General features: G+C 56.4%; 1 protein-coding gene across 3 annotated transcripts in view; it reads left to right on the top strand.

Moving 5' to 3' along the window:
* PRDM16 (PR/SET domain 16) overlaps positions 1–18,962 on the top strand; it is a gene marked incomplete at both ends in the record, with an annotated part of 319,466 nt that overhangs the window by 112,586 nt on the left and 187,918 nt on the right. The gene's annotated exons all lie outside the window — the stretch shown is intronic.

The following is an 18,962-nucleotide window of genomic DNA, read 5'->3' as shown; positions in this document are numbered from 1 at the left end:
TGCGTGGTCTGGAATTTTATTTTAGACCTAGAAACATGGCAGGGCCTTTTTGTCCCCCTGGAATGATTTTCTGAATGCGTTTAGGAGGCGTAACGTGTATTCAGGAAGCGTCCAAAGTCTAAGCTGCCGCCCAGTGAACGTTCACACACCGTGGAAACACCTGGATGATAACAGGTTTGGGGACCTCTTCCCAGGCTGTCAAACAGGAATCCGGATCCGACGAGAGGGGCTGTCCTGTGGGAACAGGGCCGAGTGGGAGGCGGCCTGGGTGCGCTTGTGCAGCGGGGCTGGGGACACAGAAACCCACGCCCTCGCGTTTCCTCGGGAACCGCTCCCAGCGCAGACCCTCTGCCATCTCTCCCAAGCACCATGACATCAGGTCCAGACGTTTTTAGCCCAAGAATGCCATGAAATCCTGCACTATCTTAGGCCCAGCTCCGAGGCACGGGTATATAAGGAATTTTCGGAAAAAGGAGAGAGAATGACTAAGAATACCTCCCTGGTAGTTCTTCTTTATTTCCTTAAGGGGTAATAACTCAGACACAGTCCAGCAGAGGGTACTTTCTTTAAATAGAGCATTCTGATTCACAAGCGAAAAAGGAAATAAATATTTTCTTTTCATATTCGAGAGACGTCCATGAATACCAACTTCTTAAATGGCATGTTACCATCTGTATCACACACACACACACACACACAGGAACACACACACACTCACACCAGTGACAACAAGCCCGCCCTTACCCTGGAGCAGGCTGCTTGTGAACCAGAGACGTGGAAACAGCCTTGGGGTTGTCAGAAGGGAGCGAGTGGGGAGGTGGAAGGAGGGCAAGATGGCTTCTCCTCCGGGTGGCCGCTCAGCCTCCCCAGGGGGCCTGGGCTCAGCCTATCCCACTGGCTCCCAGAAAGCCGGCAAGAATGGGGTGCTCTGTCACCTCTTCCTGCCCTCCTGCCTCCTTTTTCTTTAAGGGAAATGGGGATCACACGTTCAGGGACGATGACAAGGGCACCTGGGTCCCTGTGCTGGGCGGGACTGGCAAGGCTGGGGCAGGCTGACTGGACAGCTGCTCTGTGGCCCAAAAGCGTGGGCGAGAGGGGAAGGCCTGGCGTTCATTTGGCCCCTGCTGTGTGCACACGCTGGCCACGCAAGGCGCCTTCTACTCCGTGGTCCTCATTCTGTCTGTAAGTAGATCCCAAGTCCCAGCCCGATGGGCTGTAGCAGGGGCTGGCGGGCATTAGTGTCCACCCCTCGGGTGCCCCGCTGTGGAATTCTCCGGACCCCAGAGAGAGCCATCAGCCTCTCTGGAGCCAGGATCCTGATCTGGTCCCAGGGCGCCTGGGGCCTGGATGGCGGGGGGAGACGTGTTCAGGCAGGAACCATGGGGTTCCCGCCCCAGGCCATCAGCCTGCAAGGCGCAAAGTCCAGGAATCTAAAACGACATCTCTTCCACCTGCTCACCTCAGGCATGGGTCCCACGGAGCTGCGGGTCTCAAACGGTCGTGCTGAGGATCCCCCAGTCACCTTCAAAATGCAGATTCGGGTCCCCACCCTTACCTAGTGGATTAGAATTCCTGACGGGGGTCCCCAGGAATCTGCATTCTATTTAGCAGTGGAAGAGGGGCCACTGGGAGGTCTCCATTCCCGGGTGGAAGCCCCAAGAAAGGGGCTTACCGTGGATTTCCCTGCTCCTGCCCCCGCACCCCTCCGCCACTGCCCCCAAGCCCGGAGCCAGGCGCAGCCCGGCGGCCCCACTGTCCTCCTGGTGGAGCTCTGGGCGGCAGGTGAGGCCGGGAAGGGGCCCCGGAGCGATCCCACCTGCCCCCCGACAGCTGGCCACTGGCACTGCTGTCCTCCGGAGGGGAGCCTGCTGGAGACTGACCAGGGACCTGACACTCCCCCAAGGGCATGGCCTGATGGTCAAGGTTGGGGCAGGGGGTGCTTCCCAGGCACCGATCGTCTGTGTCACGCCTGGAGATTACTTGGGGCATCACCATTTCTCTCCCTCACTGTGCACGTGGGAACCCCGAGCCCTAGAAAGGGAAGGGGGTCCCACAGGGTCACATGGTAAGTTAGCACAGGGGCGAGGGACCAGACAGGGAACCCCCAGGCGGCATCCTTCTGCCTTGCCGCTTACCCCTGTAGTTCCTGCAGCCAACACATGCTGAGAACGGAGACTGCGCCAGCCGCACTGGCCCCGTGCGCCAGCCGCCAGCAGTTAGAGCAGCCCCCAGCCCTCGTGGGCGTTCCATCCCCACCACCCTGTCCAGTGGGTGATGGCCCAGGCCCCAGCTCCTCCAGGGAAACGGGGACCAGGAAGGTGTGGAGTGGCTCAGACGTACCCCTCAGCCTCCTCTGTCTGCGCCCATACCTCCGGCCGAGTGGGGGTAGCTCTCAGGTTTGGCCTGGGCTGCCTCTGGCCGGCCCTCTCTGGGCTGAGCCCGCCTTCCCCAGGCAGGAAGCAAGTGGTGGGACCCACCTGCTAAGACTGAGGCATCTGCAGTGTCGCTCATATACACGGAAAGATTATTTCAAGTACTTTCCCAGCAGTGACCTCGCAGAGAGCAGGACGGGCCGGGAGGGTGGCCCCTCCTGAGAGCCGGCAGCTACTGGCCAGGAGGCTCCCCGGGGACCCCCGGCACGGCCTTGGCTGGCCCATCGTCCACCCCTCCCTGGGCCTCCCTCCCTGCTGGGTCAGATGAACATCCCAGGCCTCGCAGGCCATAAAAGGTCTCCCTGGGTCACGGGACAAGGGCGTGGACCTCCCAGCCAGACCTGCTTATCAAAGGTTCTCTCGAGTTGGGAATTTTTGTGGGCTGGTCATCCCCAGGTTAGGAATGCTCTCAGCGTGTCACAGGCCACCTCGGCCTCAGCAGAAGCCAGGGTGATGCAGCCGCTCACCACACGTCCAGGGGCAGCAGCTGTCGGAGGGTCCCCCAGCAGGCCACCCTCTCCTGCTCTGCTCGGGGCTGGCGTAGGTCTCCCTCCACTCTCTGGGGCCCTGCTGGGCACTGAGATGCAGCTGGGTTTGCTCTGATCGAGGCCAGGTCAGGCCAGGATGGCCTCTCCGGGCAAGAGGTCAGTCTGGGCGCACGGCAGCAGGCCCCGCGGGACCCCCCGGAGCCAGTGTCCTGGGGCGGCGTCCCGCCCGGCCCTCATATTGCTTAGAGCACAGTGAAGAAAATGTCCTAAAGGGGACGTTTCAAGTCAGCCGACAGGATGCGCGTTGGTGTTGGTGGTCGTGTCTGCTCCTCCGCGTGGGAAGATGCTAAGACAGGATGCCCTGGCATCATCACAGGAGTCAGCGTGCCAGTCCCTGCTCACCTGTGTGCCTGTCCACCCGTGACACGTGCCACCGTGTTTCCAGGGGGTTGGCTTGAAGAGAGGCAGCAGCCTCCACAGCAGCGCCCGGGGGCACGCGGGGCTCCCGTCCTGCTGTCCTGCTATCCCAGCTGTGCCCCTTGCCCGGCTGGCCAGGGCAGGGCCAGGATCACCAGCCCCGAGCGGGCCACGGGAGCACCTTTGTCTGGCTTTCAGTCTGCGTTCCTGCCTTCTGGGCTAATGCCCAGTTTAATTGCACATCCCATTGTGTCATCCCTGTTCAATCATGTTGAACAATACCTACATCCACTCCTTTCCCATTTAGATCTTTCTAAAGTCCATTCCGGCTTATCAGCACAGTCATTTCAGGAGCAGAGCTAAGATTTCTGCCTTTTAGGCCCAAGGCATTGTCTGTCCCCGCGGCAGCTGAGATAAACCCTCACCCAGAACAAAGTCGCAATGACCTTTTACAAGTAGAAGCCGCCTTGTTTCCCTCTAGACTAATTTATCAGCCTTCCTTTCAGCCGGTACTCAGTGGAGGCCCGGGAGAGCACTGCCAAGTGGGGGTGGACGGGTATTAGGACGCCCGGCTGGTTCGTTCTCAATGGCGCACCTCAGAGTCCGCGGGGATGGGAACTGTGCGTTGCCGTGGGGAAGGATGGGGCTCGTCAGAGAGGGTGAGGCCTGCAGGTGGCGGGGTCCAGGCAAGGTGGCCAAGCCCCCTGCCCTGGCCTCCTTCAGGGTCGAAGTAAAACCTCGTGGACAAAGTATGAGGCACGCTGGACTTAAGTAAAAATAACAGTGATGAAATGGCCTGTGGCCCCGGAGCGCCCGGGGGAGGCCGCTGAGCTCTGGGGTGGCAGCTCACAGGTGGACGGGCAGAGAGCGAGGGATGGCTGAGAGGCCGGGGGGGGATAGAGGAGGAGGGGGAGGGGGAGGATGACGACGACAGCGACGACAGGGATGGACCACAAGGACGCTGGGGAGGCAGCTCAGGGAGCGTGAACCTCGTTGCCTTCCTTCGAGGAGGGAGACGGAAAAGGGGTCTGTTTTGCATTTTGATAAAAGCCTTCAAACTCCACTGATTGTAACATAGGGGCTGCCATGCTGAGCGGAATGTATTTGCCTTGTCCATAAAGCCTGCATCGCCGCCGGGGAGACTCTCGTGGCACTGACTTGAAAGCTCGTCCAGGGATGGAGGACACGCGGCACCGGGGCTGAGAGGTGGAATCTCCAGCCCACGAGGAATTGACCTGGGCATTCAGGAGGGCAGCCCAGTCTGGGCCTGGCCTGTCCAAGGGCCGCTGGGCCAGCTAAGCTCCCAGTGCCTCTGCTGCTCCCCCGTCAGTCCGGTAGCCCTCAGGGACCAGTCCCTGGTGAGGTCTGGACTCTGGTCTTCACTGGGGCTTCTGAGTCAGCCCTGAGGATGCGGGACGGCCCCTTGGAGCAGCAAGCCCTCAAAGGGCCTCGCAGGACTGAGGTTGGTAGAGTCACTAGTTTCTCGGTGACACCCTGGCAGCCCGGACTCCCTGCCTTCTCCCACACTTGCTTCACCCAGACAGACGTACAGTCCACACCAGGCCCCAACCGGAGAGGCTCCTGCGGGAACCCGGGGCCCATTGACAGCCCGAAGACAACACCAGAATTCCCCAACTTTTGAAGGTCTGTCTTTGATTGACCTCCTTATTTAATCCTTCTTGGAACCTAGAATACATTGAAGATGGGCTCACCCCATCAGCTGGCCGGTCAGGCCCAGGGAGGCCTGGGGACCCTGGGCTATCCGCTCCCCAACAGAGCTGCACGGTTCTCGCGGCCGCTCCCTCGGGTGGGTCCTCCGTGCTGGGACAGGGGAGGCTGATTCTCCAGCTGGACGCATGAGGATGGGGCACGTCCTGCTCTGGGTCAGCACCTCCTACCCGCTCGTGCCTCCGCCTTTACTGAGTGTGGCTTCCCAACCCATCCGAGCTGGTGCGCTGGGTCTGGAGGATTCCCCACCTCTGCACCCTGGGGTTGAGCCCAGAGCACTGACCCCAGCACCTCTGGCTTCCTTGCTTTAGCTGTGCCTGTCCAGGTCCACGGAAGTCACACATCCACCAGGCAGGGCTCCCTGCAGCGAGGGTCCCACTGCCCTCTGGGGCTCGGCTGTGCTAAGCCACCCCCGCGCCCCGCCAGCGCCCTGTGCCTCCCGGGTGGAGGTCGGAGGTCGGGAGGGCTTTCTGGCTGCCCCCTAGAACATCAGACTCCTGCTCCCAGACTGGGATTTGCTCTTGTCACCTGTTTCCAGTAAACAGATGCGTCCCTCACGCTGGGAGAATCCGGCAGACTCGGGGACGTGCAGGGAGACCTGGCCAGGCTGCTGGCTGCCTGGCCCTGCATGAGTTGGGGCAGTTCTTGAATCCTTCACTTTCAAGGGCCTTCAAAGCCCCAGGACAGCCAGGACCTACCATGCTGTTATCAGGATGGCATCACCCCCATTAACGCTGAGTAGACGAGGGTTAGAATGGCCGCATCCAGCCTTCTCTTGTTGTTGTTCCTTTTAAACATCAGATAAATTCATGAGGTTTTCTAAGAGGCAACATACAGGTTACCGAGATGTCTGTGTCACGAGGCGAGGGGGAGCCGTGCCGTGGATGGAGACCCGAGCAGCCAGCCCCATCTCTGGGCCTCGGTTTCTCCACTCGTTAAGCAAGGACTGAAGTGAATTGTCCTGAAGGCGTGTGTCATTTGAATACTCTGATATTCACCTTTAAGAGGTGGGGAAGCGGAGAGCGGGGGAGAGATTTCTTTGCTGGATCTGGGGGGAAGAGAAAGTGAGTAATTTTTCACTGGACGTCCCTCCACCACCACGTGGTGGTTAAAATTTCCGTAGAACTCTTTCTCTCTCTTTCCACCGTGAGCTGAAATGCACACGAGTCTGCTTAGCCTTGGGAACTGCCTCGCTGGAGGACCCGAATGTGCCCCTTTCAGGGGACCCCTTGGAAAAAGAAATGCCTACTTTCAATACATTCAAAACACAGGCCAAGATGCGTGGGCCCCACACGGCAACCTTTGCGTTTACGTATTCCTGTAAAGTCTGCTCCCTGGGATGGGCAAGGCTGGTACATCCTCTGGGCTGAAGGGTCAGCATGGGGCCCTCGGCGGCTCCAGCCCCAGCACCTGGCCACTGTCTCCGCACAGAAGCTCTGCCCCCCTTGACGGCCTTCTCATCTCCGTTGCGTTACCCAGCCTTGAAGCCACAGGGATGCATGGAGGCATATGCGTACCGTCTCCCTCCCACCTCCTCCTGAGTGGTGCGGAAAGCCGCATGCTGGTTTGCTCACCAAGTTCTCCGGGAGGTTACGCAGAAGCAGGGGGCCGGGCGGGGTCTTTAGTAGGTACACCCCAGACGACTCCACCCCACTCCTCAGACACTGGATTTAGCAAACAATGAGGACTTGGAAAATGAGGATGTGACGGCCAAGGCGGCCTTGGTGAGTTCTCCCTGAACGGCAGTTTTCAAATCGGCCAATTGGTCGATTGGATACTGAATATTTCTGAACGCAGGGCGCGTGACAGTAAGGAGGTAGCTGCTGCGCCCAGAGCTGCCCACGCTGGGCCCTAGGGCTGTGGCAGCAAAGTGCCCGCGATGGGCAGCTTCACCCAGACGCCCACTCTCAGAATCTGGAGGCTGGCTGGCGGTCCCAGATCAGGATGTCAGCAGGGCCGCGGTCCCTCGGCAGCCTCTCAGGGAGGACCTGTCCCCGGGGCCCACGCACCCCGGCATGACCTCATCTTAACTAATTACATCTGTAAGCGTTCTATTTCCACATCAGGTCACATTAGGAGGTTCTGGGGTTAGGACTTCAACTATGAACTGGGGGGAGGATGACACAATTCAGCTCATGACAGACCCTCAGAGAGCAAATACCTGAGCTGAGTCATCCCCAGGTGTTGTAGGAGAGGAGCCAGTGGTGACACACACCCGGTGCCGTGTCTCTGCGTGGATGCTGGTGCCCAAACCCTCCCGGCCAGGTCTCCTCCTGACACCAAGAGGAACCGTGCCTGTGTTGGGAGCATGAGGGGTGGGGACTCCGGAGGGCTTTAGTTGATGACAACCTTGCTAACCCAAGTCAGAGCCCAGGGTTGACATTTTTAGCCAATTCCAACATCTTTCTTTCGAAGATCACAGCAGTGGAATAAACATGGATATTGGGTTGACCGCTCTCTGACACCCGCCTCGTCTGAGCCCCGTTGTGCGTGCGCGCGTGTGCGTGTGGGTGTGCGTATGAACTCCGTGAACCTGCGACGGAAAAAACCAGAGGGAACATGGCTCCCTGCAGGCCTTGGGACGCTTTTTCTTCAAGCAGGAGAGATTGGCTTGGGGGTCAGAGATGCAGTGTCGACATTCAGAAGAAAGCGGTCATCGGGACCAAAGCGCTGAGAGATCCCAGGCCAGCCCCGAGGCAGTGCCGGCGCCGCAGGAGCAGCTGCAGGCCTCGGCCACCTCGCCGTCCCAGGAGGACAGCGCGGGCTAAGGTCGGGACAGCAGAGCCTGGCTGCCCGCCTGTGCCTGCTTTTCACGTTTTCTGCGAGGCCAGTGCCGGTTCTGCAGCACGAGTGTGACCTGAACCCGGGTCAGCCGACCCGGCGCCAGGCTCTCCCCCAAGGGCCCTCCGCAGTCCGGTTCAAAAGGAAATGGTTAAAAATGAGCGGCTGGCAGGGAGGAGCGGGGAGGACAGAAGGCCCAGCAGTTGGCTAATTGGAGAGCGGACCCGGCCGAGGGGAAGCCTGCACCCCAGACAATGTGCTCCCGGGTCGGGAGCTGGGAAGGCCTGGCGGGATTGTCATTGAATTAGCTGAAGTCAGAGCCCCCCTGAATGCGGGAAAGAAGGAAAGGGGAAATGAAGGCCCGGGTATAATGCGGCCTAAATGAGGGGCCCCATTCACAGCCCATGAAAAGGCTCGGCTTCCTTTCTTGGGGAAAGAGGAGGCCAGTTCACTTTTGTCTGGCTGGGGGCGGGGGCTGCTCTAGGAGGGTGTACTTACCTACAGCCAGTGACAGGAGGGTTAGGGGGACGGGAAAATGGGGCATTGAAAATAATCCCCAGTGCCAGCGGTGGGATGACAGCGGACACAATCGCTGGGCACTCATCAAGGGCCTCCAGAGAGTCCCCGTCTCCTGCGATTTCCTGGGACCGTGGGCCGTGTCACCCGGGTTAGTGGGGCCGTGGCCACCAAGGACGCCTGACCCCAGTCGTCCGGCAAGGCCATTTGATTTCTGTCTCCACTTAAAATTTCGAGGTTTAATATGTGCTTTGGTGGCCGACTGGGTATGCAAGAATATATCTTAATAGTTGAATTAGAGAATAATATTATTGGAAGTAGCAACTAAACGCGTGAAATACAGAAATGGACCAGCCGGAAACTTGACCAGCCAACCAAAAGTGGGAGGGGGAAACATACAAGTTATGTAAAAACTAAATACTTAACAAAGTGCTACGCTCAGTAAATATTTGTTGAATTCACACATTAATTAATTTTCCAGATGAGATTTTCCTAATCCGTTTTCTAAAAAGAATAAGAATTAGGAACGAGGCAGGATCTGATTCTCAGGCCGGCCTGGAGGAGATGAAAGGAAAGTGGTATGTGTGAGGTTTTGGGGGCTGGGGTGCCTCCGGGGGGAGCCGAGGACAGGCTGGCTCAGCCCCTGGTAATTGCCCACTTGGACAAGCTGATTTGCTATTCACGGTCCCCCACAGCGAGGGGAGCCGGCTGACCATTGCCCACTCTACCCTCAGAGTGTGGGCCGCATGTGCCGGATTAGCGGCCGGAATCTCGGGGTCCCACGCAGTTAACCCTCTCGTAGGGGAACTGAAAGCCCGGGGGACGCAAAGGGCCCTGACACCAGACTTCCAGGGCTTTGCAGAGAGCGAGGTGCACAGCCGCCACCCCTGCCTGGTCCAGCTGGGCCCTGACCAGCCCACGATGAGGCTCGCTTTCCCCAGGGGTTCCTGGAGTCGTGGACCGGTTCACAGCACCCCACCTCGTTCGTGTCCCTGACGGCACCAAGCAGCACCGCTGTCCCAAGTCTCTCAGCAAAGGCGCCTTGTCGGGGGTCACAGAGCTGCCGATGGTGGCCTTTGAGAGCCCACTGACCCCCACAGACCTGAGCCCGGTCACACCTCTCCTGTGTTGACCCCGAAGGGCTGTCCGGTGAACGTGAGGGGGTCCCCGAGCGTCAGTGCCCGAGAGTGGGTGTTTAGGAACGGAATCGGGCTGTTGGCGCGCTGCCTTCGTTTCGGGGTGTCACGGGTAGTCTGGCTGTGCCACTGCTCACTGGGGCCCGTGTGTCCCTCCCGTCCATGGAGTGGGGGAGGCCTGCCAGGTGCCCCTGCAAGAACGAGGCCCGCGTAGACGGCAAGTCCTGGCCCTTTCAAGGTGTCTCGGGGCCTAGCCTCACAGCCCCTGCTCCGGAACGCTCCCGAGCTCCTCAGCACAGAACTGTGGCAGAGCGCGAGCATTTCGACGTCTCTGGTTTTACTGTGCAGCTTTGGCTGGAAGCTGGGGAGAAAGCACAGCCATGCCCGAGTCCCAGGCCGAGCGAGGCTGTTTCCAGGGGAGGCTGCCGGGTGGGCTTGGGCCTGTGCCCTCGGGGACGAGCACGCACACGTTTATTGGCAGCGAGGCCCCCGGGGACCTTGCGCGTCCGGTGTGAGGAGTGGGAGGGCCCTCGGCAGGGCAGCCCGCACTGCCCGTCTCAGAGCAGAGACCTGGTGCTGTAGGAAATGGCAGGTGTACCGTTTACTTTCCCGTGGACCATCAGTCTGTTTCCTGAGCAGCAGTAAGGAAACAGCCCCAGGGGAGGCGAGGTGACTGGACAACGCCCTGCAGGGGCTCCTCGAGCCCGGGGTCTGGCCCAGGAAGCGAGGACCCTTCTGAGCCGCTGAGCAGCCTACGCGGGGGTGCACGGAGGAGAGCACGCCACCTGTGTGTTCCACTGTACGCCAGCTCCCAGGAAGGCAGGCACGGCCCACAGAAGGCCAAGGAGCCACCGGCCAAGTCGGGACCCAGAGCCTGAAGGACGGTGTCGGTGGAGGAGGTTTCAGGCAGGTGGACGCGTCCACACAGGGGCCAGTGTGCCAGCCCCGCCAGCTTGCGCCTCCAAAAGAGCTTCCCAGAGAGTTCTAGCCCAGCGCATTCAGCCCCTTCTTAGGACTGGGAAAGAAATTCACAATTACAAAATGCAAGGCCATTTCATTAATTCCACCCCTCCAAGTGCCCCTGCGGTGTGAGTGCCCTGGGTGGAGGAGCCCAACCAGTTTCCTTTTTTTTTAACATCTTTATTGGAGTATAATTGCTTTACAGTGTTGTGGTATCTTCTGCTGTATAGCAAAGTGAATCAGCTATATGTATACATGTATCCCTGTATCTCCTCCCTCTTGCATCTCCCTCCCACCCTCCCTATCCCACCCCTCTAGGTGGTCGCAAAGCACCAAGCTGATCTCCCTGTGCTATGCGGCTGCTTCCCACTAGCTATCTGTTTTACATTTGGTAGTGTATATATGTCCGTACTACTCTCTCACTTCGTCACAGCTTTCCCTTCCCCTTCCCCATGTCCTCAAGTCCATTCTCTACGTCTGCATCTTTATTCCTGTCCTGCCCCTAGTTTCTTCAGAACCTTTTTTTTTTTTAGATTCCATATATACGTGTTAGCATATGGAATTTGTTTTTCTCTGACTAACTTCACTCTGTATGACAGACTCTAGTTCCATCCACCTCACTACAAATACCTCAATTTCGTTTCTTTTCATGGCTGAGTAATATTCCATTGTATATATGTGCCACATCTTTATCCATCCATCTGTCGATGGACACTTAGGTTGCTTCCATGTCCTGGCTATTGTAAATAGAGCTGCAATGAACAGTGTGGTACATGACTCCTTTTGAATTATCGTTTTCTCTGGGTACATGCCCAGTAGTGGGATTGCTGGGTCGGATGCTAGTTCTATTTTTAGTTTTTTAAGGAACCTCCATACTGCTCTCCATAGTGGCTGTACCAATTTACATTCCCACCAACAGTGCAATAGGGTTCCCTTTTCTCCACACCCTCTCCAGCATTTATTGTTTGTAGATTTTTTGATGATGGCCATTCTGACCGGTGTGAGGTGATACCTCATTGTAGTTTTGATTTGCATTTCTCTAATGATTAATGATGTTGAGCATTCTTTCATGTATTTGTTGGCAGTCTGTTTATCTTCTTTGGAGAAATGTCTATTTAGGTCTTCTGCCCATTTTTGGATTGGGTTGGTTGTTTTTTTGATATTGAGCTTCATGAGCTGCTTGTATATTTTGGAGATTAATCCTTTGTCAGTTGATTCATTTGCAAATATTTTCTCCCATTCTGAGGTTGTCTTTTCGTCTTGTTTATGGTTTCCTTGGCTGTGCAAAAGCTTTGCAGTTTCATTAGGTCCCATTTGTTTATTTTTGTTTTTATTTCCATTTCTCTAGGAGGTGGGTCAAAAAGGATCTTGCTGTGATTTATGTCATAGAGTGTTCTGCCTATGTTTTCCAGAGATAAAGCCATGCACATATGGTCACCTTACCTTTGATAAAGGAGGCAAGAATATACAATGGAGAAAAGACGGCCTCTTTGATAAGTGGTGCTGGGAAAACTGGACAGCTACATGTAAAAGAATGAAATTAGAACGCTCCCGAATGCCGTACACAAAAATAAACTCAAAATGGACTAAAGACCTAAACATAAGGCCAGTTTCCTTTTGAGCAGCTCGCTTTACGATCTCAGTGCCTTTGGCCTCCGCGCTTGGTGCAGATACTGAAGCTTTGCTCCCACGGAGGCCACTGTGCTTCCATTGAGAGTTTCAAGGGGGAAGCAAGTACATTTGGAGTTCAGGGTCGCTGGGCAGAGCTAGCGTAGGAGCGGACGCTGCTTTAAGGCAGCTGCCTTCAGATTTAGTTATGATCCCTGCTTGTGGGCAGCAACAGCCGGAAGGCCCTTTGCCCGATTCACTGGCCTTAAGGCTGCGTGGCCTCAAGACCCGTTTCCACAGCCCTGGATGCAAATCCTGGCTCTGCCTTGAAAATGTCACTCCACCACCGCCCCCAGCCTCAGTGTGCCTGTTTGTACAGGGATCCCAGCCCTTCGGGCTGTTGCAGTGATGGGGACTGTGGAGGGGACGGTCTGCCCTGCACATCCCACGTTCAGAGGGCCGGTCCCTCTGCAGCCCGTGGGGGTCCCCACAGTCAGCTTGTCTGTCCTAGGGGCACCAGCCCAAGGGGGGGCAGGGGCAAGTGGAGTGACCCCCACAAAGGCATTTCTGGCTCCGTTGACTCTTGGGGCCTGGCACTCCCTGCAGTGGGCGACACAGGATGTTTAGTTGGCTGGACACCAGGAGCATCCCCAGCCCGATCGTGACAACCAGGTGTCTCCAGACATTGCCAGTGTCTCCTGGGCAGTGGGAACCCCCAGTTAAGAACCACAGGACTTAAGTAGGAGCCCGTGAGCCCCCTATTCCGGCTTCTTTCTCTGGAACAGTTTCCTGTGGTGCCCTCCGAGACCTTTGTTCTCTGCCAGGACCAGGTGCCCACAGGGGACCCGCGAGGCTTACAGGCTCCAGGGGGCCCAGGCGCCGGCTGCGTCCTGCTCTGCCCTGACCCGCGCTTCAAGCCCCATCCTGCCTTAGCCCTCCTCGGATCTCCTACCGTGTGCACGTTCCTGCCCAGCGGCCAGCATCAGGAAAGGAATGTGGGCAATCGGCCCCTTTGAGGCAGGATCTGGGGGTGACGTAGCTGGTGGGCTCAGGACCAGGCTGGGGGGTCTCGTCCACATGGCCTCTGGCCTGGGCATCACCTGTTCTCTATTCAAAGGGTCTGGCCGGTTTGGGGGCCCCCAGGTTTGTCCTGAGGCTGCAGTGCAGGCATCCAGGAGACCCCAGCTGAGACATGGAGAGAGCGGAGGAGGGGCCTCTTCATGCCCCTTCGACAGCCCTCTGTCCGGCCCTGAACAGGGATGAGCTTGTGATCCAGCCTCTGGGTGGCTGAGCAGGCCACAGGCCCTGGAGCAGCTTCTCCAGCCCATCCAGACCCGGGGCTGTGCCAGGGCCAGGAGGCAGGGCTGGGGGCCCCGATGGCATGAGGGGATGTGGCCGGCCTGGGTCGCCTGGACACACGCCACCGTGGCTTCCCCACCAGGACCCCCACACAGAGGCAGAGGCTCTTGGTGATGGAAGGAACTGGTGCGCTCTGCGCAGAACCGTTTTGCTCTCGCACCAGCGGGCATTCACGCTCTTATGCGGGTCGGGGTGGCATCTCCACAGTCGGGGTGACTTATTCCAGCCTTTCTTGTGCTTGGGGGCTGGGGAGCGGCCTTGGGCATAACTCTGGGGAATCTACAAACACAAGGGCATCTTGGGAATTCCAAGAGACTCAGAAGGGAATGATCGGGGCTACGCTCGCTAGGGAAGGACTGACATTGGGTGGCATCTGGTGGCCTTGAAGGTCTTAGTCAAAAGTATGGGAGCGTTTTGGCTCCAGTGACAAGAAAAATGAATGATAGATCTGGGAAAGGCTCATGCCGGAGTAGGAAAGGGACAGGAAGTTAAGGACATGAAATAAACCTTCGATTGGGATTCACCAAGCATGGTCACACTTAAAACCACAGGAGTCCAGGCAACACCCTGCATTCAACAGCAGAGAATACAGCTCCACCGTGGCCCGTCCCCGGGTGCTGACGGGTTGACCCAACCTCCACACCTGCCCCGTCATGACCTTGGACAGACTGGAGCCAACCCAGGCTCCCTTTTCCTGGGGAGGTTTGGAGAGGTGACTTCCATAAAGGGCTCCCTTGGGGGCCAGACCAGCAGCGCTGAGCATGGAGTGGCTGTAGCGGCCGTATTCCCTCCACACGTTTCAGCTGACGGCACCCCAGGGGCGGGGAAGCCAGGCACCCAGGGGAGCTTCCTGGGACCCCAGGTCAGGAGCCTTTGGCAACACCAGTTTACTGCAAGTGCTCCTTTTGCTTTGGAGTTTTCCCTGGCAACTGACCCCAGGAGACTCAGCCCCACCTACCCCAGGCAGTACCCTCCCCGAGTTCTGGGCCACAGATGTGTCTCGCGGCCCAGGACTGTCTTCAGAATTTTCCAAACTGGCAGAAAAAGAGGATCTGGCTAAGGCTGATGTTCTAGAAAAGTGTCTGCAACTAGCTGCCTTCTACCCTCCCTGGCTAGTGAGGAGTCCCGAAACGTTCCCTGTCATTCATTCTCCTGCCGGCCCACTAGCAAAGTCCTTATTTCGCACAGGAAATAGTGTCGCACTTTCTAGAGACATTTACAAGAAGGACCTCTGACACTTTAAGGCTACCTTTCTTTCTCAGTCACAGAAAATCAGCGATTATTAGTATCATCTTACTTTAAAAAGTAACCCATCTGTGAATGTCTAGAAGATGAATATATTGATTTATTCTATCCGAAAATAGTGCTTTATATGCAGCATATATGCAGTTAAACTTCGTTTTTGTGGGCTTGCGGCTGGCTAACTGCACGGGCAGTAGGGCTGGCTTCCAGGTGACATTGTCTCTGTGACCCGTTCAGCTCTGAGCTATTGCCATGAGGAATGTTCTTCCTGTGTCAGATGGGGAAACTGAGGCCCAGGAAGGTGACCCATCCTGCAGACACAGGAAGAGGCTGGGCAGACTCAGAATCTAGGTCAGAGCCCAGAGCTGCAGGCAGCCCAGTCCAGGGCGTCACAGGAGACTCTCAGAGGGGTGTGTGTGTGTGTGTGTGTGTGTGTGTGTGCACGCGTGCGCGCGTGTATGTTTGACATTCAGGTCCAATTTCAGTAGCTTAAGCCACATGATAAGGCGGATAAAATATTTCCTAGACATGGTCTAAAGAACAGATACCATATGCTAAGTTTAAGGGATCAAAATCCAAGAGAATTTGCCGTTGAATGTGTGCCCTGGATTCAAGGGGCTGGAAAGGGATATTCTTTTTTTTTTTTTTAATTTACTTCATTTAAGTATGGTTGATTTCCAATGTTGTATTAATTTCTGCTGTACAACAAAGTGATTCAGTTATACATATATATACATTCTTTTTCATCTTCTTTTCCATTATGGTTTATCACAGGATATTGAATATAGTTCCCTGCGCTCTACAGTAGGACCTTGTTGTTTATCCATTCTATATATAATAGTTTGCATCTGCTAATCCCAACTCCTAGTTCACCCCTCCCCCACCCCCTGCCTTGGCAACCACAAGTCTGTTCTCCATGTCTGTGGGTCTGTTTCTGTTTCGTAGATGAGTTCATTTATGTTATATTTTAGATTCCACATATAAGTGATATCATATGGTATTTGTCTATTTCTTTCTGACTTACTTCACTTGGTATGATAGTCTCTAGGTCCAACCATGTTGCTGCAAATGACATTATTTCACTCTTTTTTATGGCTAAGTAGTATTCCAGTGTGTGTGTGTGTGTGTGTGTGTGTGTGTGTACACACCACATCTTCTGGAAAGGGCTATTCTTGACGTCTAGGTACATATGTGTTTATCTAGTCATTCATTAGATATTTATTCACTCACTAGATGTATACTCCTTTGTTCACTTGGATACTTGTTTATTAACTTATTAGTGTATATTGGTTCACTTACTCATCAGGCATTTACTTATTTTATTGGTTCATTAGACGTTTGTTCGCCTGTGCAGTCACTCCTTAGGTGTGTGTATCATTCAGAGGCTGCCGCCTGCCAGGTACCGAGCTGGTCACCGTGAGCCCCTGGGTCGCGTTGTCAGCACTGATTTCTTTCTAAGTAGAACAATCAGGAGTAAGTGTGAGTCCCTCCCTGGAAACGTCCACCTCAATCCCGAGATGAATAAAGGGTCGGCTTGATGGTGTGTCTCTTCTAAAGGCCTAGTTTGCCAGTTTCAGAAGCCGTGGACTTGATCTATTTTTAAAGCTCTTGGCGGGCCCCTAAGGAAAGACGGGTCTAGCGTAAAATGAAATGTCTTGGTTACGTCGGGGCGTCAGTGGGTTCAATGTTGGAAACGAGTGTGGTTTGGCTCCGCTCGTCCCTCTGCTCTGAGATGCCGGGACACTGTCCCCAGGGCCACCCTTGTCCTTGCTCTTCTGGGGCCTGCTTGAGGCCATTCGCCACGGCCGTGGGAACACAGGGCTGGCCCCTCCGTGCCCCACTCCCCCCGCGGGGCTGCTAACCCCAGCATCTCAGCCAGCAGCCAGCCTTGGTCCTTGGAGAGCAATAAACCTGCAGGAAGTGGCACAGGTGCCTCCATGGGGTGTGTGCGTGCGCGTGCGCGTGCGCATGCTTGTGTGTGCTTGTATACGTGCTTGTGTGTGCACGCATGTGAACCTGTGTATACGCTTGTACATGTGTGTGCGTCCATGTTTTGTGTGTGCTTGTGCATGCATGCGTGTGTGCATGTGTGTATGCTTGCATGTGTGCTTGTGTAAGCATGCATTTAAACTTGTATACGTGCATGTATGTGCATGTATGTGCATCCGTGTTTGTGTGTGCGCAGTGCTCACACGTGTGTGCTTGTGCATGCGTGCATACTTGAATGTGGGCATGTGTGCACTTGTGTGTGTACATATGTGTGCCTGTATATGTGTTTGCGTGTGCTTGTGTGCTCTTGTATGTGTGCTTATGCGTGCATGCATGTGCGTGGCAAACTAGGCATGTACTTGAATGTGTGTGCTTGCATATGTGCTTGTGTGTACATGTGTGCGTGCATGCATGTGCGTGCAAACTTGTGTGTGTGCGTGCATGGGTGTGATTGAGTGTGTGTGCGTTGCAGGCACGCATGTGTGCTTGTGCGTATGTGCATACTTGAATGTGTGCCTGCTTGCGTGCCATGACTGGCAGCCAGGGCCTGAGCGTGAGTGTGCAGGCGGCGAAGGTGTGCGTCTGCAGCTCTGTCCCCTCAGAACGCCTCGCCGCAGTGGGCAAAATGGACGACCCGTGAAAGAGAAGACAGTAAATAGCTTCCTACCTTGCCCCGATAATGGGCGCGCTCTGTGGATTGATTAGCGCTCACGTTGCCTCTGGACGTCAGTTTGGGAGTGACAGTAACAAGCCTCCCGAGGGCTCCGCTAATTTGCACCCCATTCACCACCCCGTGAAAACCCATCAGAGCTGCGGAAGAGCTGCGCGCTCGACCTCATTCAATGGGGGCGATCGCTGGGAAAGGGGCCAGTTTTCACAAAGCCCAAAAGAGCAAATTGGCGGAAGCTTTGTTCTTCCTTTTCCCTCTCCCTTTTATGCCGTCTTGCACTAGTTAAGCTTCTCATTTGTCCCTGCCGGGGCTCAGGGCTTGGGTCACCCTCCGGCTGCCTTTTCAGGTGATCTCGATGCCCCCCCAACCCCAGCCCCAGCCCAAGTGGAAGGTGGGGGCAGGGTGGCCTGAGGTGGGGACACCGCAGGAATCTGGGAGTCCAGGCTGGGACAGGGCGGGGCTGGCCCCTGATGCGGACGCCCTAGGAGGGCCGAAGCCTATCTGTCCCTCCATCCTCGTGGGGTGCCCCCCCCACCCCCAGGTCCTGGCTGCAAATCCCTGCACTTCCAGAGTCTTGAAAGTTGGAGCGAACGGCGGCTTCTGGCCCCGAGTCGCTGCTGCCTCACTTACCCCAATATATGGGCTCCACGCAAATTAAAATTAACCAGGCAGTGTCCCTTTGGCTCCCGCCCAACGTGTGCTGTTCCGTGGCCCTTACGCCTGGCTCTGTCACCACCCCCGGCTCTCTGTCCTCCCCATGAAGCTCAGCGTCAAAGGGGCCGTTTTTAAGTGCCCGGCCCTGTAAGGGATCCTCTCCCTCATTCCTGGGACGGGGTTTGCGGCCATTTGCTTCACTGGATTTCTCGCCCCCTGCACCCCGCCCCGGCAGCACTGTTTTAAAAGGTCTAACCAACAGAGCTGCTGGAGGGGGACCTGGAGGGACTTCCTGCAGTAGGACGATGTCACCTGAGGAAGGAAGGGGTGCCCCCCTCCCCCCGTCCACTTGCCACGTGCTTCCCTGGGAGGCCTCGCGGAAGCCTCCGCCAACCCCATCCTCCACACTGGCAGCGCCTGCTTTGCCAGGAAGGGGCCACCACCGCCAATGGCACCAACAAACACAGATTTTTGGATCCCCAAATTAGCCGGTAATAGGGAGGGAAAAAAAAGAAAAACACTCAAATCTTTATGAATTAAACATAGCAAATCCATCAAGCTGCAGATATAACCACGTTTGCTTCATTTGCTGACACAACCCCCTCGTACTTTGCTGGGGGGCGTGGGGCAGGGCCCCGGTCGTCAGCCGCTGTAATTATAAAATTGTGATGGCTGTAATTTGCCACTCAGGACTGTCACCGGCTGGGAAGCCACAAGTGGGCTGGTGGTGCCCTGCAGTTCAGCTCGGAGGGTGATGGTGTGCGGTCCCCTGGAGGGGGTCTGTGCTCACCTCCCTCGGGGAGCGGCCATCTGAACGTGGGAGGAATGGCCTGGGCCGAAGTGTGGGTCGCTACGTGCAAGCTTGGTCCGTGGCGTGTTCTAAGCACCTTGTGTTCTAACCTAGTGTTTCCCCAGGACGCCAGGAGGCAGAGCAGCTCCCAGGTGGGGAAGCGGGGTTTCCGGGACGCCGTGTCCACCCGAG

The sequence above is a fragment of the Leucopleurus acutus genome (assembly GCF_964270905.1).
Source record: "Leucopleurus acutus genome assembly, chromosome: 2".
In the NCBI taxonomy this organism is placed as follows: domain Eukaryota; kingdom Metazoa; phylum Chordata; class Mammalia; order Artiodactyla; family Delphinidae; genus Leucopleurus; species Leucopleurus acutus.
This window is presented reverse-complemented; position numbering and strand designations above follow the sequence as displayed.